This window comes from Gigantopelta aegis, chromosome 6, assembly GCF_016097555.1.
Source record: "Gigantopelta aegis isolate Gae_Host chromosome 6, Gae_host_genome, whole genome shotgun sequence".
Lineage (NCBI taxonomy): Eukaryota > Metazoa > Mollusca > Gastropoda > Neomphalida > Peltospiridae > Gigantopelta > Gigantopelta aegis.
The window spans coordinates 50,873,000-50,887,424 of record NC_054704.1 but is presented as its reverse complement, the minus strand read 5'-3'; the positions used below and the strand labels follow the sequence as shown (position 1 = coordinate 50,887,424).

Here is a 14,425-nt window from a genome sequence, read left to right as displayed (position 1 = left end):
TATCTATATATATATATATATATACATATATATATATATATATATATATATATATATATATATATGTCCCGACTGGTCTCTGCTATCGATGATACACGCGGTAATTACAGAATAATAGATCGCCGACTATGCGGAACGAAATGATCCTACATGCCTGCATTTGGTTGTCGGTGTTTGTACACAAAGTACGGATAGTCTTGTAATCTTCAAAGAACTGTTGTAATAACAATTAACGCTTTTTTTTTTCTTCTCATAAACGAGTGAATCATGTCAAATTTGTTATTTGCTATTTAAGTGTGAATGCAAAATGATTCATTACTAGTGGTCGGAGGTCGCTGGCGATGTCAGAGGCTAGATCCGGGGCGGGCGTGCCTGAACCCTAGTGGATAGGGGCACGTTAATAGAGTTGCCCGTTGCCCGCTAGTCATTTAGTTATGTTAGAAACTGATACATCAGAGATCGAGCAATCTGGAGAAGGACCCGGCAACGGGGGGATAGCCAGATCGGTTAATAGTCACGCTTTCTTGTCATCCAAGCAATCTGGCGAAGGGCCCAGAAATGGGGGGATAGCCAGATTGGAGACAGAAAGAAAGGGTGTGAAGAGAAAATTAACGGTAAAAGACATCGAGACGTGTGTAATATGCATGTTTTTCAGATATATTTATACATTTATACAGGTAATACACAGGTGGATATACATACATACAAATGATTTTTGTGATTTACAATAATTTTGCTATTTATATTGTGTATTTTTTATTTGGTAAACAAACGTACTTAGTGCTAATCGACATCCAGTATTTTAATTTATTAATAAATACAATAAAAGTACATAGAGATGTACGTCAAACTGATCAGATTTATCTCGTTTCTGTTAATATTTACTTAGTTTTATCATATACACAGAAGGAATGTGCTAACATCTGTGTGTTGGGGACAGGGATGGAGCAGAAAACGTGTTTTCCGATATCAACGAAATGATAATACTGCAATTCAGTTTCACTTTGGGGTCTGCTGTACGAATTTCAAAAACTCGAACTCACTGAAAGTCGAACTATTTCGTCGTCCCCTTCAACTTCGAGTTAACGAAGTTCGACTGTATATATATATATATATATATATATATATATATATATATATATATATATATATATATATATATATATATATATATACATATACATATACACATACACATACATATACATATATGTGACGGAACATGCTCTTATCTTTTCGCCTGTGGCGATGTTAATTGTTTTAGAGGGCCGTGTGCAGCTTGGTTACGTAATACCTCCGCGCGACCGTACCCCCTAATACACACCCAGACCAGGTGTGGAGGCCATGTGGCCAGTAGTTACGTAATACCTCCGATAGTGCGGTTTTACGACCGTGGTTTCTGGCGAACTAGGCGACAGTAAAGTCTGGCCATCTAAGAGGAAATACCGACTCTGGGAGTTGTGGAAATATCACATGATAGGTGAGGGTCCGTGTTGTGCCCCCAGGCGATATTCGCTGTCTCTGAGATTTTTTGAATAAATAGATAGGATTTTAGATATATCGAGGAGAAACAATGGAAGTATCCAGGGGAACGGACGTCGTCCACTGGACGATCTATACAAGTTCAGTCCGGACGTGGTAAATATATTTTTCTGCTCTGTTGTATAACCTTGATGTGATTGATGTGACTTTAAATATTTTAATACTGTATTATACCAATATTCTTTAGACAGTGTCTCCGGTAATCTGACGAAGTAAATTATAGGCTTCACTGTTCTAATATTTTATACGAGTATTTGGTAAGATAAAGCTTAGCCGGTCATCCTAGAGGACCTAGGTAAACTATAGGTTATTGTCTTTATTGTGATATGTACCAGTATTAATTCTGTATTTCAAGGTTACTGAATGAGTATTTTAGGGTTAATTAAAAATTAACCAGTTAGGAATAGAGTTGTAATTCCTTTATTAATTAAGTTCCCCTGGCAGCGTTTCTCAATTATAACACGTGTGGGTGTTGTATCACGGTGAAGTGATTAGAATATTGTGTAAACTAGACACCTAGAGATTAACTAATTAAGTCATTAGCTCTGGGTTGTTATTATATTGTTGTTGTTAATTAACTACTGCGGCAAGTACATTTGTCAGCGTAGTATTAATACAGATTTCAAAGTGTATTGTGTTTTGTTGTGTTTTCTAGTGAACTAAACGTGCTACATATATATATATATATTTATATAAGATCTTATTTCTGATCATACCTAGAGCTGAGCCACTCGGGTATTAGACTGCCCGATACAGAGAGATCTACAGTTAGAAGAGATATTTGGATAATCGTGTTTTATTCAGTTACGGGTATTATAGGATCCCCGTGACAATATACATATATACATATACATACCTATACATATACATATACATCACTTTTGTTTTGTCCTCACCGTAACCAATCGTCCATATTGTTGTAATATATACGTGAAATGAATACCAAATACCTGTAAACGTGCAACGTCTAGATTAGATTTTCTATTTAAACCTATGGACATGCAACACTGTTTCTCTTGCAGATGGAGCCCTACACCATAGTTTACGATATCTCGTAGATTGTTTTTTTTTTTTATGTAAGGAACAAATCTAGAACGACAATGATACGAAATATAAGAAAAACAACGTGAACGGTTGTTGACGTTTGACTGCTTTTCCAAAGATTTTTTTTTAACGTTTAGAAAGACCTTTTCTACGTTTGGTTGCTTAACTTTAGAAACGAAAGAAAGAAAGAAATGTTTTATTTAACATGCACTCAACACACTTTATTTACGGTTATATGACGTCAGACATGGTTAAAGGAAATGGGAAGGAAAATGTTTTACTTAACGACGCACTCAACACATTTTATTTACGGTTATATGACGTCAGACATATGGTTAAGGACCACACACATATTGAGAGAGGCAACCCGCTGTTGCCACTTCATAGGCTACTCTTTTCGATTAACAACAAGGGATCTTTTATATGCACCATCCCACAAACATGGTAGTACATACTACGGCCTTTGATATACCAGTCGTGGTGCACTGGCTGGAACGAGAACTAGCTCAATAGGCCCACCGACGCGGATCAGTTCCACACCGACCACGCATCGAGCGAGCGCCTTACCACTGGGCTACGTTACGCCCCTCTCTTCAGAGAAACAGTCGTCTTAAATCACAGTGGATTAAAAGTATAGCACATTGATTATCATTGGCTTTTGGATGTCAAACATCTAGTATTTCTGACATATAGTCTTAGAGACGAAACCCGCTACATTTTTCCATTAGTAGGTAGGGATCGTTTATATGCACCACCCCACAGACAGGAAAGCACTTACCACGAGAAAGACGCAACAGTGTTGTCACAAATAATCGCCTTTTACGTCTCACAAAGTGGTTGTATTTTCTTAAAATTAGTAAAATAAGTTGACATTGGCTGCGCGTTGTGATATAGTAAATCTATCTCAAATTAGGTAGCTAAACATACATCTTTTAATTTTTTTTATTTTATTCGCTTTTCAATGATTAAAAGTAATATTAAGAAAATGGACACAAACAGTCCGGCAAAGAGATAAAGATCAATCAGAAGGTGAGATAGAGTTAAAGAGATAGAGACAAAGACAGAGAGAGAAAGATATAATGAGAGAGAGAGAGAGAGAGAGAGAGAGAGAGAGAGAGAGAGAGAGAGAGAGAGAGAGAGAGAGAGAGAGAGAGAGAGAGAAAGAGATGAAAGTTATCCGGTCCTATTAAGACAGTTTGTAGTATTTCTCTTGAAAACTTGAATGAGTTGAGTAATTTTATTAACGTGGCTCTATCCACACATGGTTCAGGCACGTCTATCCCGTGTCCAGTCTATATATGTAATAAAAGTAATGTCTCTGTTTAAAACCACAAGTTTAAAATCTCAATGTTTCGTCAACTAAATGTTGACATCGTCAAGGAGAAAACTAAACATAAAACCAGTAGGTGAAACACCAGACAGAAAACTTACTAGTAGTTTTTTTGCTCGGATAGAAAACCTACTAGTAGTTTTTTGCTTTCAAGAAGGAATAATTTTACACATTCATAATTTTACACATCGTAATTTTACGTTTACAGGTATTTGGTATTTATCTTCGTAGATTTATCCGCCTAGTTTTGCACATAAACTTAAATTTACCACTTATAGAACTGTATCCTGTATCTGTCTTTTTGGTGACTAATAGTTATTTTATTCTAGTTACGGCTCTCGGTGTGGTGGATCGTAGGATCACAATTGTATGTAATCACCCGCAGTTTCTCGAAGCATGTAGATGGTATTATTAAGTATCCTTCAATAAGTCAAGGAAATGACACGCAGTGCACATGTGGTCATTCGTCATGGTTATTTATACTGTAGATAGATAGGATGTGAATCCGATGAGCCAGGGATTATAGTCTGTTATTGAAAGATAAAACGCCGTACTGAAAAAGAAAACATGACGAACAAAAACAGGTTACTGGGTGGGAAAAGAAAGACAAGAAGAAGATGATGATAAAGAACAAGAAGAAGAAGAACAACAATACGAAAAGCAAAATGTTTGTTTTGTTTAGCGACACCATTCATTAATTTGATGTCAAACATTTGGTAATTTTGACACATAGTCATTCGAGAAAACCCGCTACATTTTGTAATGCAGCAAGGGATCTTTTATATACACTTTCCCCACAGACAGGAAAGCACATACCACGGCATTTGTCCAGCTGTGGTGCACTGGTTGGAATGAGAAAAACGAAAAGAAGAAGACGGTCTTCTAAAACTCATGAAATACCCAAACTGATATGATTATAGTGACTTAGACTAGACAGTCATTTCATTTGATTTTAACTTATTTTCGTGCTTATATTCAATTAAGGTTCAAGCACATTGTACTGGGCACACGCCTCAACAATTATGGGTTAGTGGTTAGTGAAAGAGAAGAGGGTGTAGTGGTCATACTACCCACTGAGTCGTTAAAACTCGCTCTGGGTGGGAGCCGGTACCTGGCTGCGAACGCTGTACCTACCAGCCTTGTGTCCGACGGCTTAACCACGACATCACCGAGGCGAGTCGCGACAGTCGAGTCGGCGGTATTCGGTACGTGTACGCCAAGCATTACACAGACCATCCAAAGACCAGCTCACTCATTAACTTATTTTCGTGCTTATATCCAATTAAGGTTCAAGCACGCTGTCCTGGGCACACACCTCAACTATCTGGGCTGTCTGTCTAGGACACCGGGTTAGCTGTTAGCTGTTAGTTGGTTAGTAGTTAGTCAAAAAGAAGAGGGTGTAGTGGCCTACCGGCCTCGGTGAAGCAGTGGTTAAGCCATCGGACTACAGGCTGGTAGGTACAGGGTTCGCAGCCCGGTACCGGCTCCAACCCAGAGCGAGTTCTTAAGGGCTCAATGGGTAGGTGTAAGACCTCAATTGGACCATAATGTTTTGACCTGGTATTTTGGTGATCGTGCCAACCGCCAAATATGATACCAGTTAATTTATGCATCAAAAATGAAATTTTAAGCACGTTTATGAGTAAAACAAACGTCAAAAAGGACCTTTCTGCGTGATCCAATCGAGGAATCGGTGGTCCAATCGAGGATTCTATTGTGATTCATGAGCGAATTATATTTTAATAAAGCTATTTCTTTCTTTTTTGCAAGTAGCCATAGTCCGTACTGTGTCTAATTATCCAAAAGAAGGAACTGATATTTTGCAAACCCAAGAGAGGTTCATGCCCAATTTTAGTTACTGTAGCAGATTCCACGATCGGACCACTTTCGTTTTAGCATTAAATTTTTTATTTGAACTCTTCATACTGTCCAGTTTGATTTTCTAGCAATGTTTTTTGACAATGTATGTGCTGGGTTCTGGTTTAATTGAAGGCATTTGATTTTTTTTAAAACTCCAAAGTGGTCCAATCGTGGTAGTAGAATCCACGATTGGACCATTTTGGGTTTAAATTTGTTTTTAAAATTTACCTGGAATAATTAAACTTTCTACAAAATATGTTGCATCAATGCGTATTGTATGCCCCAACAACATTGAAGGAACTACTTTCCTGCTGATTGCTCTATTTGTCTAACTTGCACAACCATTCTTTCTTAAGGGGTCCAATCCCGGCAACTCTCCCCTATCAAATTCTCTTTCGCTCGTTAGATATATTTTAAAGCAACTCGTTGTGAGATATAAATGGTATTTAACGGCCACTGATGTATTATTTTCTATTTATAATATGTTACCCAGTTAGCCTCTGTCCTCTGCAGTACCCACTTTTGCCAACCTCTCTGCATTCTCGTTTCCTACAATATCACAGTAGTCAGGAATCCATTGTAGCACAACTTGGCCTCTATGGTATCAGGCTAGAGTTATCCACCCATTTGGTTGTCAAAAACACGGAAACGAATGCGAGAAAATATAGTTTTTTTGTTATGTGATTAATCATTAATCCAGTATACAAAGCAGCTCCCCAGCCATTAATTTAATGGCTGGGGAGCTGCTTTGTATACTGGATTGTTACACTGGGTTTGACAGGTAAGAGGGTGCAGTTAGTGAATATGTGCACTTGGTTTACATTAGATACTGCATACTGTCCCCCAGAGCTCCTTGAAGTCATGCAATTTGTTTGTAAAATGCACAGAAATGGGTGTGATTCGGTCCCTTAGCCCACATGTGTTTGTTTACATTGATATAACGCGGAAAAGAGCTGGACAACAGAGGTCGTCCTTTTGAGTGTTCATTGGGCCCAGGCAGGTAATGTTTCCTGTGAAATGCTAATGGCCTGGTGAAATTAATAAAAGTGCTACAGCCACTGGGCTACATGAGAAAACAAAGTGAAATTAATTGTGGTCTGAGGCCCTATTGCCGACGTGCCCTGGCCACAGATCATAGTTATCTTCCCAATTGGTTGTCCGGAAATTTGTCTGCATAAGTAGTCTGCTGTTCGACTGTGATTATTTCATGGCAAACAGCTTTGGAGTGGCAACGATTTGACTGAAGTTGACAAGAGAGATCGTGTAGTTTGTAAACATGCGTAACTTGTTGACTTGGAAGACTTGTTTCTGGTATCATGAAAAAGTAGTGCTTTTTATGTAAAATGGGTGTACTCCGGCCAGGTTTAGTGGGTGTGTTTGTGTAAACCAATATCCTGGGAGAAAGAGCTGGACAACAGGGGTTGTCCTTTTCAGGGTATGTTTCGCCCAGGCAGGCAAACGTACAGACATGGGCCTGTTGATATTAATAAAAAATGTTATAGATACTAACGCTATATAGAAACATATAGCGTAATTAATTGTGGTCTGTGGCCACCTAGGACCTTGTTGTTTTCTGAAAATACCGTAATATAGCTTCGTCATTTAACACAAAGTGTTTCAAGAAATGACGAAATACACCCATAGACGTGAAGAAATAAATATGTATTTCACTAGACAATAAAGAATAAACTATCATTCATTCATTACAACTTATTTTCGTGATATTCAATTAAGGCTCAAGCACGCTGTCCCGGGAACACACCTCAGCTATCTGGGCTGTCTGTCCAAGACAGTGGGTGGGAGCAGGTACCTGGCTGCGAATCCAGTACCTATCAGCTTTATGTTCGATGGCCTAACCACGACACCACCGAGGCCGGTGGAAGAATATCAAGTTTGTTTGTTTTGTTTAACGACCCCAATAGAGCACATTGATTAATTAATCATCAGCTGTTGGATGTCAAACATTTGGTAATTCTAACTCGTAGTTATCAGAGGAAACCCGCTACATTTTTCCTAATTCAGCATCTTTTAAAGGGATCTTTTATATGCACCATCCCACAGGCAGGACAGCACATACCACGGTCTTTGATATAGCATTCATGATGCACTGGCTGGAACAAGAAATAACCCAGTAGGCCCACCGACGGGGATCGATCCCAAACCAGCTGCGCATCAAGCGAGGTCTCTGACAAGACTTTGGAACATTTAATATTGTTGTGTCTTTCATTGATGCGACCGGCCTCGGTGGCGTCGTGGCAAGCCATCGGTCTACAGGCTGGTAGGTACTGGGTTCGGATCCCAGTCGACGCATGGAATTTTTAATCCAGATACCGACTCCAAACCCTGAGTGAGTGCTCCGCAAGGCTCAATGGGTAGGTGTAAACCACTTGCACCGACCAGTGATCCATAACTGGTTCAACAAAGGCCATGGTTTGTGCTATCCTGCCTGTGGGAAGCACAGATAAAAGATCCCTTGCCGCTAATCGGAAGAGTAGCCCATGTAGTGGCGACAGCGGGTTTCTTCTCAAAATCTGTGTGGTCCTTAACCATATGTCTGACGCCATATAACCGTAAACAAAATGTGTTGAGTGCGTCGTTAAATAAAACACTTCTTTCTTTTTTCATTGAATTGATACGTGACAGGACTTGTAACAGTTATAAAGGTGGGGTTTTTTAAAATCTGGTCAGTAATTCTATTTAATTTTATTTAAATTAGTATCAGTGTACTTAATAAATCGGGTGTGGGGTGTGGGGTGTGGGGTGTGCGAAATTGAAACGAGCAGTACTCCCATTTTGTTTTAGCGTTAAAGTAATTTTTAATCTATAGTGTATAATATGTTAATGTGATGCATGTGCTATGATGTAACAGTTTTAGTCAAATACATTAACATTGTCGTCTATGAATTTTGATTTGGCTGCCATGTCCGTATCAAAACTAAAATATTAGTGCGCGGGCAGTAAAGAAAGAAAGAAAGAAAGAAAAAAACGAAAGAAAGAAAGAAAGAAAAAAGAAAGAAAGAAAGAAAAGAAAAAAAACCCAGGTAATAATATACTTATGTGGTATATTCTCCAGCTAAACCAACGGGTCACTTTTAAATTTTTAAAAGATCTTCTGTTTTTACATTGTCGAAGAAGATTTATTTTGCCCTACACCGCAACCCCCGTCTAAGTACGGGAGTTTGTATACCAGTTCCTTTGCGTGCAGAGATTAGACAGACGTCTCAAGACGAAATAAACTCATCACATGTTGGACAACTTCATCATTTGTACTGAATTTTTTAAAACAATACTGACGAAACAACTCGCGCTGCTGTAACTATTTCCAGAAATGACGTTTGTTGTGTTTAACGACACCACTAGAGCACTTTGATTAATTAATCATCGGGTACTGGATGTCAAACATTTGGTAATTCTGACTCGTAGTCATTAGAGGAAACCCGCTACATTTTCCTAATGCAGCAAGGAGTCTTTTATATGCACTTTCCTAGAGACAGGAAAGCACATACCACGACCTTTGTCCAGTTGTGGTGCACTGGTTGGAACGAGAAAGAACCCAATGAGTTGAACGGATTCACTGAGGTGGTTCGATCCTGCGACGCAAGAATCTCAGGCAAGCGCTCAACCGACTGAGCTAAATCTCGCCCCCAGAAATGACGGTCATAGGATCATAAAAACAAAACCACACAAAACCACACCGGATTTGCAAAGATAAATATACGACAAAAACAACCCCCCTGTGTTACAGTGTTTTACGGTCCATTAAAATAGCTAAGTGCAAAAAATATTGTAATTATGTAGTGTTTGAAGAAAATTTTCTTATTCACTGTCCTCCCCTGCGTGTGCTGTAACCTCACCGTGGTGCAGGGGTGTAACATTCTCTTTGAGAATGGCCAATACAGCACAAAATTTAAGTTTTGAGTAAAATTCAGTGTCCGTAAAATTCTGTGATATTTGTGTTTTTGCACAGTTCTTTACACTGTTTTTGTTTAAGTCTTGAATTTTTATATTGATGTTGATCATCACTTTATTTATTTGCATTACCATAGTTTGACACCCAATAGCTGATGTATTTTTCGTGCTGGGGTGTCGTTAAACATTCATTCATTCATTCATCCATTATTCACTGTCCTCTTTATGGTGTAGCAAAGTTTGTTTAAAATGTAGTAGCTTCTGTAGGAAACGTTAATAACCTTTCAGATAAAGAAACTTTTAAGTCTCCAGAATATTGTTAAAATTACGACCAAAAATTACCATCTTAATTAATTACGTCGCCAAATATTTTTAAGTCTCCAGAATATTGTTAAAATTACGACCAAAAATTACCATCTTAATTAATTACGTCGCCAAATATTTTTAAGTCTCCAGAATATTGTTAAAATTACGACCAAAAATTACCATCTTAATTAATTACGTCGCCAAATATTTTTAAGTCTCCAGAATATTGTTAAAATTACGACCAAAAATTACCATCTTAATTAATTACGTCGCCAAATATTTTTAAGTCTCCAGAATATTGTTAAAATTACGACCAAAAATTACCATCTTAATTAATTACGTCGCCAAATATTTTTATTTTTTTTTATACATGTAGACATATACATATTAAATTATGTTTTTAATTTTATTTCTTGTAAATTTAAAACTTTAAAAAATATATATCTAATAGTCTTTGAATAGTTATAAAGTCTCTTATAACTCCACAGAAGTGGCTTGTGTACTTTTATTGATGCATTATTATTACATTATTATTGTTGAATATTATTATGTGTGTTTTTTTAAAATCTATACACAAGGTGACATATAAATAATTTGTCTGTCTGTAGTTGATGGAAATAGAATATGTGTGTTTAAAACGTGGCCGTTTGTGCAGGTTTGACTGTATACAGCTGAGAACAATTTTGAATTTTTTTCTTTATTTTGATACAGTTGACATACATATATTACATTATGAATGTAGACAATACACACATCATATATATATAATTACATGTAGTGTTGAAGTTTAGTTTCGGAAAGCAAATTACTTAAAACAGGAATAATTTCAATTTTAACTGCCGATCTTCTGAGAGTACGATTTATATACTTACATAAATATGACATGATATTAGGGAGGGGGGAGTCGTACCGTAGTGGTAAAGTAATCTCCTTATGCGCGGTCGGTCTAGGATCGATCCTCGTCTCGTTCCAGACAGTGCACAAAAGAAGAAGGAAATTGTTTATTTAACGACGCACTCAACACATTTTATTTACGGTTATATGGCGTCGGACATATGGTTAAAGACCACACAGATATTGAGGGAGGAAACTCGCTGTCACCACGTCATGGGCTACTCTTTTCCATTGTCAGCAAGGGATCTTTTATATGCACTACCCCCATAGACAGGATAGCACATACCACGGCCTTTGATGTACCAGTCGTGGTGCACTGGCTGGAGCGAGAAATAGCCCAGTGCCCACAGACAGGGCACAAGGACTGTCATTTCAAAGGCCGTGGTATGTACTATCTTGTATGTGGGACGGTGCAAATAAAATATCCTTTGCTACTAATGGAAAAAAATGTAACCGGTTTCCTCTCTAAGACTGTCAGAATTATGAAATGTTTGACATCCAATAGCCGATGATTAATAAATCAATATGCTCTAGTGGTGTTGTTAAACAAAACGAACTTTAACTTTAACTTTTCCAACCAGTATTATGTAGAAAAGATCTTTGACCCGTTATCAGCTCCATTTATAAAAAAATATTATAACACCCCCCCCCAACAACAACAATTTTGATTAAATCAACTATCGTTACAACATTCTTTGGCCTGTAACAGAGAAAAGACACGAAGTTGAAGACGTTAATGGTTTTACCTTTCAGATTTGCTATAAAGCCGTGGATATGCCATACTGCTTCTTTCGTAACACTGTTATCGGCTTAGCAGCTGTTCTCGATGTTTCTGATACCGCGATGTTGCTGATAAGTGATATAACGTAATCAATCTAGAATGACAATAACAAGAAATGCAGATAAAAATAATATAAAACTGCATTTTATCACGTTTAGAAACATTTAGAAACACTTTTGCACGTTTGGCTGCTTTTCTTTAGAATGAGAGGTCTTAAATCAATGCGGATTAAGACTTCATAGTATAGTGACATATGACTGTTTTCTACGTCTCACGAAAAGATTGTCTTGTCTTAAAATGCGTAAAATAAGTTGCGTTTAAGTGACCTTGACTATTGATAGTATATCCTTCTCAAATTATAGAGCAAAACAACGAAACATTTTGTTGAACGTTCTGCTCGTTTTTGCAAAAGTAAAAGTAAGAAGAAAATAGACAGACATTTCGTCTGAAAGATGGAGAATGAAACAGAAGGAGAGATAGAAAAAGATATAGAAGGAGAGAGAGAGAGAGAGAGAGAGAGAGAGAGAGAGAGAGAGAGAGAGAGAGAGAGAGAGAGAGAGAGAGAGAGAGAGAGAGAGAGGCAAAGACAGAGAGGGACAGACAGAGACAGACAGAGAGACAGACCGAGACAGTCAAAGAGCGAGACAAATAGAGGCATACAGACAGACAGACAGACAGATAGATACACAGAGAGAAATATTGACATATAGACATACAGGCAAATAGAGAGAGAGAGAGAGAGAGAGAGAGAGAGAGAGAGAGAGAGAGAGAGAGAGAGAGAGAGAGAGAGAGACACACACACACATACACACACACACAGAGACGAGAGATGGCAAACAGAAGAGAAGTAGACGGACGCTACAAGACGTTATCACCTTATATATAATTTTTAGAAGATAACAGCACTTATTTTTATTAACAAAGTTCAAAGTACATTCCACAATTTATAACAAATCCTACACTACATTCTATACTATTACCATTTTAAAGTGAGATCCCCACTAACAGTTTATACATGAAACAAACAAAAAACCTTTTCGTCAATACAAGAAATTAAAAATTTAAAACAGTATCATGTTTCATACTAACCGACGCTCATCTGACAAGTGCAGCTTAACAGAAACACTGAGTGATGCAACGCAACGTAATAAACCACACCACTAAACACACACAAAAAACTACGCGATATTCCAAATGCATGTTAAAAGTGCAATAAAAGTCTACATTCTAAACACAGAATATATACTATCCGCGAGATGTAAAGTTGCAACATATCTTACATTCCATTACAGTCAGGATAATAAAACAAAATAATAGCTTTGAAGCGGAGGGCATAGGGTAAAACAACAAACAGGTTTCTGTCCATAAAACCCTTCAATGGCCAATGTACTCAAATGAGTGCATACTTTATAAATACAAAAACTATTTGCATATATATATATATATATATATATATATATATATATATATATATATATATATATCTTGCCAATCTAATTAAAATTAGCTCCACTATTACATGTGGATCTAACACCAGCCAGCTGGAGCTCATGTCCACCAATCAAAACCTTACTTGCAGAATCCTGCCAGTGATTTAAAACTAACAACACTGCGTAGTCCCCAATGTCCAGGTAACATTTCGTCTGTAAATAATAATTTAAATATTGACCAATCACACTTCGCCTTTTACAACGTTATTTGGGAGCATACAAATTCTAAAAATATCGGCCGAGTCTATTTTAGTGGCCGCAGTACATCTTGCCCACTGGACAGGGTTATTCAGCTTTTGCACGGTGCTAGAAAAAACTGTCTGGTGACCCTAGGGCTAGATAAATGTGTTGAGTGCGTCGTTAAATAAAACATTTCTTTCTTTCTTCCATACGTGCGTTTCTCTTGTTGGTCAGTATATTTTGATTTATAATTGTATGCACTGTGTTCATGGTCTGTTTAAAGATACAGTCTCACCTCACTCTATTATAACATAATGCAAAATACAAACACAACTGAAGTTTTAATAAACGTGTGTGTTATCCCTGTCCACTGTTATATAATCAACTGCCTCTATACAAGTCTGTCGTTCGACTTTTTAATATCATGTATCACAAAACGGTGCAACAGTGGCCCGCTCCTGGGTGTTTCAAATGGAGAGCAGAACATTTTTAAACAATGTAAAATGGCGCGAGGTGGTGAGAAAATTAATGATTAATGATAAATCATTAAATAATAACTGTAAATCGGAAAGAGAACTAGTACGATTACTCTTCAATTTTCAAAATTATTGTGGGGGTTTTTGTAGCCATTTTGTTTTTGTAAGGTACCCTTTTTTGTTTTGTTTTGTTTGTTTGTTTGTTTGTTTGTTTGTATGCTTCTTGCTTCTTGCTTCTTTTCTTCTTCTTTTTTTATTTTTTTTTTTTTATTTTTTATCCTGAAAATTCTACACTGTAAGTGCAGGGTCGATTTGTAGTTTGGAGTGTTCATTCTCCTAAACAAACAAACAAACAAATAGTCTGTGGGCTACCAAGACCCCCCCCCCCCCCCCCCCCCCCTTTAGGGATTTTCGGTCACCATGTTTTTCAGTTAGCCAGGACCCTCAGCTATCATAATCTGCTTGTTTGCCATAAAATTGATGGTGGAGGGTAAGCACCAGGGCTGTTGCCATGGCAACGTAGTGATGAAACATTGGAATTTCAGAAAATGACCTATCTATGTAACCAAGCAACCTAAAAACACAAAATAAGTGTCTATATATATAGTTTTGA

At 37.4% G+C, this 14,425-nt stretch overlaps 1 protein-coding gene across 1 annotated transcript in view; it reads right to left on the bottom strand.

Annotated features, from left to right (window-relative positions):
* Positions 1-14,193: 14,193 nt before the first annotated feature.
* LOC121375692 overlaps positions 14,194-14,425 on the bottom strand; it is a 7,224-nt gene continuing 6,992 nt past the window's right edge. The window contains exon 2 of the mRNA XM_041503276.1: positions 14,194-14,425. This exon is cut by the window's right edge and continues 606 nt beyond it. The gene's annotated coding sequence lies outside the window, so the exon portion shown is untranslated.